Source organism: Palaemon carinicauda, chromosome 33 (assembly GCF_036898095.1).
Source record: "Palaemon carinicauda isolate YSFRI2023 chromosome 33, ASM3689809v2, whole genome shotgun sequence".
Classification (NCBI taxonomy): domain Eukaryota; kingdom Metazoa; phylum Arthropoda; class Malacostraca; order Decapoda; family Palaemonidae; genus Palaemon; species Palaemon carinicauda.
Genome location: NC_090757.1, coordinates 83,202,171 through 83,209,670, shown reverse-complemented (window position 1 = coordinate 83,209,670; position 7,500 = coordinate 83,202,171).

Below are 7,500 nucleotides of genomic sequence, written 5' to 3'. Positions count from 1 at the left end.
TATATATATATATATATATATATATATATATATATATATATATATATACATATATATATATATATATATATATATATATATATATATATATATATATATATATTATATATATATATATGTGTGTGTGTGTGTGTGTGTGTGTGTGTGTATAGATGCATGAATTAGGAAAATGTAGGAATTACCATTGATGAGAATACCTCAATTACGAAAGATTAGCAGGAGACATAGTTCAGTTTAGTGAATCATGGGAGGAATTTCAAAAGAAGATAGAAGACTTGGATAGAGAAAGCAGAAATATAAATATGAGTAAAATATAGCCCAAAATTTATAGTGATATGCTGGAAATAGATGGACAACACTGGAGGCTGCGTTGCTGACGATGTTGCGGATTGCCTCTGTACCAACCGTGTTTCACACAATTGTACATAATTCCTTTTGTATATATTATGCTTGTATCTTCGCTCCTCCATCGCACTAAAACGAACATGAAAATTCCTGTCTGGTTTTTCCTCAGTAATATTGTCTGTCTTGTTAACTTGTTATGTCCTGTTGCCTTGAGGTTTTGTATATAAAGAGAGTGTTCCACAATAATATAACTCAGTCGTTTCCAATCTGCCTTTGAGTTCACACCCTTACTCGGCGCCGTCACATTGGTGACCCCGGAAGTCGACTCGCTCCCACTGCCTTCCAGCCCCACCTCCCTCGCCCCTCCATAGTTGGTACTATGACGAAGGCTGACTCTACTCCGGCAGTTGGCACTACGGCCGCCCCATTGAAACTTTCACCATTCGCCAGCGGAGAAGCGTTTGCTTGGTTTCAACGTGCTGAAGTCCACTTTCGTATCAGGGGCGTGACTGGCTCAACCACCAAAGCGGATTATGTTCTCGCGGCGATACCCGAGGACACCTTCCCAAAAATATCCGACTGGCTTTGTGAACAAGGAGACACCCCAATAGCGTATGACGCCCTCAAATCATACCTTCTGCAGCAGTACTCGCCGTCGCCAGCCACCCGTATAGCAAAGCTTTTTCAGCTCTCGCAAAAACCGTTGGGGGACCAAAGGGCTTCGCTTTCCCTCAGGGAAATGACCAGTATCGCTCGCCTTCAACCTGCCGCAGACGGCTCTCCTCGTGAGGTGAACCTACTCCGTGCCCTTTGGATACGCCGTTTACCTGAACCTGTGCGCGCTGCCATACCCGATGTCGATAGTTTACCCATAAAGGACTTGATGACCAAAGCCGACGCCCTAATGGACAGCCACTTCAAGACCTCCATCAACGCCTCCACCCCTGACAACGAGGATGCCTATTCAACGTCAACCGAAGCTGACATGAATGCCATAGGACATACACGCCTACCCCGTGACGTGCCGAAGCGGCGACAAAGCCGCCCACCACCCACCAATCGCTCACGCCCCAACGAACGACTTCTACAGCCACTTACTACCTCCCATCCGCCGTAGTTTTGCTATTACCACTTCAGATTCGGGGCAACCGCGAAGAAATGTGCCAAAGGTTGTCAGTGGCCAAAAAACGTGTAAGTAGGCCATCGCTTGTGGCGGTGGCCTCCCATATTTCTAATCTTTTCTTTTTACAGGATGCAGGAACGGGCGTGCGATTTTTGGTAGACACGGGTTCTTGTCGTTCTCTTTTGCCAAGGAAACTCTTCAAGGCACAACGTAGTCTGTCTACATCTGCCGACGTCCGCTTGGTAGCTGCCAACGGATCTGCGATACCCACCCACGGTTACGAGAGCCTCACATTATCGTTGGGAAACGGTAAAATCAATTGGAAGTTTCTCGTTGCTGACGTCACAATGACAATCCTCGGTGCAGATTTCCTCTCTCATTTCCACCTTCTGGTCGATGTCGCCCACCGACGATTGGTCAACGCAGACTCGTACTTGTCGACACCCCTTCAACCCGCTCCCTCTAACCTCGCTCTCCACATCAGCGCACCCATGGATGCCTATGCCCACCTCCTCACGTCGTACCCGGAAGTTTTCCGTCCAGAACTTCACCAAACGCCCACGGTTCCTGCCAAGCACGGTATTTATCACCATATCAAGTCTTCGCAAAATTCAGACGTCTGGCACCGGAACGATTGGCAGCCGCCAAACAGACGTTCGCCGAAATGGAGAAAATTGGCCTTTGCTAAAAGGCCTCCAGCCCATGGTCGTCACCCTTACACATCGTTCTGAAGAAAGACGGCTCCCTCCGTCCGTGCGGGGATTACATTCGCCTCAACAAGCAAACAGAACCGGATCACTACCCCCTCCCAAACATTGCCGATGTAACCTCCTACCAGCACGAAGTGAAGGTTTTCTCTACGCTCGACCTCCTGAAGGGGTATTATCAGGTGCCTATGAACCCAGAAGACATCCCCAAGACCGCCATCACCACTCCGTTTGGCACATACACCTTCAATTACTCTTGTTTTGGCCTTCGTAATGCTGGGGCAACGTTTCAACATCTCTTGGATGGCATCTTAGGGGACCTCCCTTTCTGTGTATGTTATGTGGACGACATACTTGTGTTCTCCTCCTCAAAAGAGGAACACCTCCGTCACCTGCGCATCGTGCTCGACCTCCTGCAACAAAACGGCCTTGTAGTCCGGTACGACAAGTGTACCTTTGGCGCCAACGAAGTGTCGTTCTTAGGGCACTGTATCACTCCTGAAGGAGTCCATCCCTCCCTGAGAAGGTAGCAGCCGTTCAGAATTTCCCCACGCCCTCGACCGTCAAAGCTCTGAAGGAATTCTTGGGCATGATCAACTATTATCACCGTTTTCTACCAGCCATTGCCGCCACTCTTGCTCCCCTCTACGCCTCCCTCAAGGGCAAGACAAAGGACTTGAAGTGGGGTCCCCTTCAAGAAGCAGCCTTCTGCAATGCAAAGAAGGCCCTATCAACTGCTGCGGCTCTCACTTTTCCTATCCCATACGCCCCTCTCCTTCTCTCCACCGATGCCAGCGACGTCGCTATTGGTGCAGTACTCGAGCAGGTGGTCAAAGGCTCGCCCCGCCCATTGGCCTTCTTCAGAAGAAAACTATCCAAGGCAGAATCTGGTTATTCTACCTTCGATCGAGAATTGCTGGCGGTGCACTTGGCTGTCCGTCACTTTTGCGATTTCTTAGAAGGTACGCCCTTTGTCATTCGCACAGACCACATGCCTCTGGTGCACGCCTTCACTCGACATTCTGACGCCTGGTCAGCCCGTCAACGCCGACATCTCTCCGCCGTGGCTGAATACAATTGCACCCTCCAATACGTCCCTGGGAAAATGAATCCCGTTGCCGATGCCCTGTCAAGAAACACGTTGGCTGCCGTTCATCTGGGATTGGATTACAACGCCCTGGCTGAAGCCCAACGACAGGATCCAGAGTATCAAGCTTGTAGGACATCCTGCACGTCCTTCCGTTGGGAGGATTTTCCCCTCGAAGACTCCAACACCACCCTCCTCTGTGACGTCAGTACTGGTAGACCGCGACCTTGGATTCCTGCTCCCATGCGCCGTCAGGTATTTGATTTCATCCACGGCCTTTCACATCCTTCGTGCCGTTCTACTGCACAGCTGCTGAAGGCAAAGTTCATTTGGCACGGCATTTCTAAGGATGCTAAGGATTGGGTCCGTACCTGTACTTCTTGCCAAACTTCCAAAGTACATCGACACACGGATTCAGGAGTGGGCACCTTTCCTCAACCTCAGCGTCGTTTCACACATATTCACGTCGACGTTGTAGGCCCCCTACCCACATCACAAGGACATCGTTACCTGTTTACCGTCATCGACCGCTCCACTCGTTGGCCTGAAGCCATTCCCATGGAAACTGCAACGTCCGCCTCATGTACATCTACCTTACTCTCTGGATGGATCTCAAGATTTGGTATCCCTGAGCATATTACTTCTGACAGGGGAACCACTTTCACCTCTCAATTATGGACGTCATTAGCGAATCTCCTGGGCATCACCCTACATCAGACAACGGCCTACCACCCCGCTGCCAATGGAATGGTTGAACGTTTTCATCGCACCCTCAAAGCAGCTTTGATGTCCCGCTGCAAGGATTGCAACTAGTTTACTCAGCTTCCCTGGGTCCTCCTTGGACTAAGGACCACTCCTAAAGACGCCCTCGACGTCTCGGCAGCTGAAATGGTGTATGGCGACCCGCTGGTCGTCCCTGCCGAGTTTTTTCCTTCTACAACCTCCTCCGACGATCTCCAGCGCATACGTCACGTCGTGGGAAAATTTACTCCATGCCGCCAGAATTACAAGCCCCCAGCGAAGCATCACATACCAACGGACTTGCACTCTGCAACGCACGTCTTCCTGTGCAACAACACCAGCAAACCACCACTAACGCCCCCTTACACGGGCCCTTTCCTTGTGATCCGACGCAGTCCGAAAGCATTCCTCCTAAACATTCGGGGCAAAGAAGACTGGGTCTCCATTGATCGTTTAAATCCTGCTTATCCTCTGCCAGATGACCCGCCTACAGTTCGCCTCTCTAGATCAGGGCGCCCTATTGAACATGTACAGTATGTCATTTTTAGGGGGGGGGGAGCCATGTACCAACCGTGTTTCACACAATTGTACATAATTCCTTTTGTATATATTATGCTTGTATCTTCGCTCCTCCCTCGCACTAAAACGAACATGAAAATTCCTGTCTGGTTTTTCCTCAGTAATATTGTCTGTCTTGTTAACTTATTATGTCCTGTTGCCTTGAGGTTTTGTATATAAGGAGAGTGTTCCACAATAATATAACTCAGTCGTTTCCAATCTGCCTTTGAGTTCACACCCTTACTCGGCGCCGTCACACCTCCATCATGATTTCCTCTGTAGGGATCTATATTTGGGGTGTCCTCTCAACAGCCCGTAGCATGCCCTTTGTTCTTTTCTTTAAAATATATAATAAAAAGCCCCCTTTTACTACTCACCAGGAGAAAATTAACATACAAAAGGATGGTGTTGCTATGTGCTCTCCCATTGGTATACTCTTCATTATCTTTTACATGGCTTTCATCCTAGAGTGAGTTTTTGCTAGTATAGATCACCCCAAAATATACATCAACTACATCAGTGACACCTTTGTGAAAGTCACCTCATTTGAGCGCATCAATGAACTATGTAAGACCTTCAAGGAGTGCAGATCTCTTAGAGTAACGTTGAAACATCATGGCAACGGCCATCATCATCCCTTCCTGGATGTCTCGAATGCTGAGCGTGGTTTTGTTACCATTGTTTACACGAAGCGCATGAACCTAGGCCTTTACTTAAATGGTAGCAGCAAATGTACCATTAGGTACAAGAACTACATCATCTGAGGTTGCATTTGTTAGGCCCTGTCGAATTGTTCTTCCTCGATGGAGATCCACAAGGAGCTGAATAGGGTTACCAAGCAGAGAGAGCCCAACAGTGAGAGCCCCACAGCGAGATCATGACTCTTAGAGTCAACCTGTACTACAAAGGCATTATGCGCAAGCAATATCAACAAGAGAAGACCATGAACAACATTATTGAGAACAATGCCATGCCCATTCAAAGGGACACCAACATAAATCTGATAATCAACTTCCAGACCACGAGGAAAAGATCCCTCATCATGAAGGATAACCCAGTTCCTCCCATGCAGGACTTGCTGAAGTCCAACATCATTTATTCTTACCAATGCCCAGTCCATGGATGCCTGATCTGTGATATTGGAGTAACACTAATGAGACTTTCTAAAAGATTTGCCTTAGGCGTTCAACAGGGACCCATTAGGATCCCCCAACTCCTTGTGCACAAGAAGAATGTCATACGTGAGGATATCACCAAGAAAACTAAGGTCACTGGCAGTGACCTGGATGGCAGAAGGCTCAGGATCCTAGAGAGCCTGCTCATCCTACAAGAGAATCAGAATCTTAATATGACGCAAAATATGTTCCTCCTCCCTTCCTGCTGTAGGAACACCATCGAACGACTCGCATACAACGACGAAGATGACGATGATCGGTAGCCCGGTCTCTTTCCTGTTACTGAGATTCTCTCGACGAGTGCTTCCGCCAATCAACAAGACGTTGGGACCCCCGAATCTGTGATCTGAGTGGCAAACCAGCCTGCCTGACTCAAACCCCTCTCAGGCAGTGCATTAATCAATTAACACACAGCACTGTGAGCTCTGCTCGGATGTAGTCAGACCTTGACCTTAACTACCTTCAGTGGCCGTGAGTGGAGAAGAAGCCTAACTGTGAATGATACCCTCCTGGCGAGCGCTTCAGCCAATGGGAGGGCAGCTCTGCCCAAGACTACGTATGGACACTACCTATAGAAATAATTGATAAAATTCATTGAAATTAACTTTACCCATATGTATGATAGAGCTTTGTGAGCTTTGAAGTAACGTGAAATGTTCAGAAAACTTTTAATCAACGTTTATGAAATTGAAAGATATTAAAATCAAAGTTTTGAAATAGATTGTAAAATCAGTAATGTCAATTCTGGAGCATTTTAAGCTAGATATTAAAGAATGGTAATTTTGTGAATGGAAGTATCTCATTAGAATTGGCGGTTTTCCGGGAGTGAAGATTTTTGCCTAAGTAATTTATACGTATTTTTTTCTTATAAGACTGAAGAAGGTTAGAAAGATAGGAAAGGCAAAAACTTTGATATGAAAGAGAAATTGGAAAATCATGGTTTAAGATGTATATAGTGAAAACTTTCATGGACCCCGTGATAGTTTTATAGGAAAATTTTATATATTTTTTTTCCTGGCTACATATGTTTAGAATTACTAATTGCAGAGAACAATACTTTACATCGACTAACAAAATCTTGGTGAATCTGTATTATTATTGGAAATTAATAGAACCTTTATTAATGAGAATTATTAGTTTACCCATTCTTACAGACCAATTGTAATATGTTTACTGATTAAACTTTTATATCTCTTCTATCTCGAGACTTGACTTTCCAAATGGAAGTTTGGGGTTCCTCTGTTAAATAACCAAGTGCAGCTCCTCTGACTTGTTAAAATATGAATAATGATTGGCTACGGTGTCTTTTAGAGTATAATGGAGTAAGAGGACGGTGTTTTATGGGCTTTTCTTTCTTCGAACATGTTGCCAACCTCACTTCTGGGGAAGTAACGGTGAGATTTCAGCCCACTGTGGCCCATAAAAGGTGTCATACTTATACTGGGAAATAGTACCAGGAAGAGAGCAAGTCCATCATATCTCTAGTTTGTAATTATTCACCTTGTAGCTCTTATTCAACAGTCCTCGTGTTCAAGAAAAATATCCTAATCATTGTGTAAGTACAAAAGAAATAACAGAAATCGAATGACTCGTGAAATCAGAAATGGAAGGATCCCATCATTTTAAAAGATTATGATGACAAAATCATTTTCTGTGCATAAGGCAATTTGAATATTAACGGTTAAGATTTAGTTTTACTTTTAATACGAATGCTGGCTGCAGAATTCCAAAAAATTTGTAATAGAATGTTACATGAACATTTTA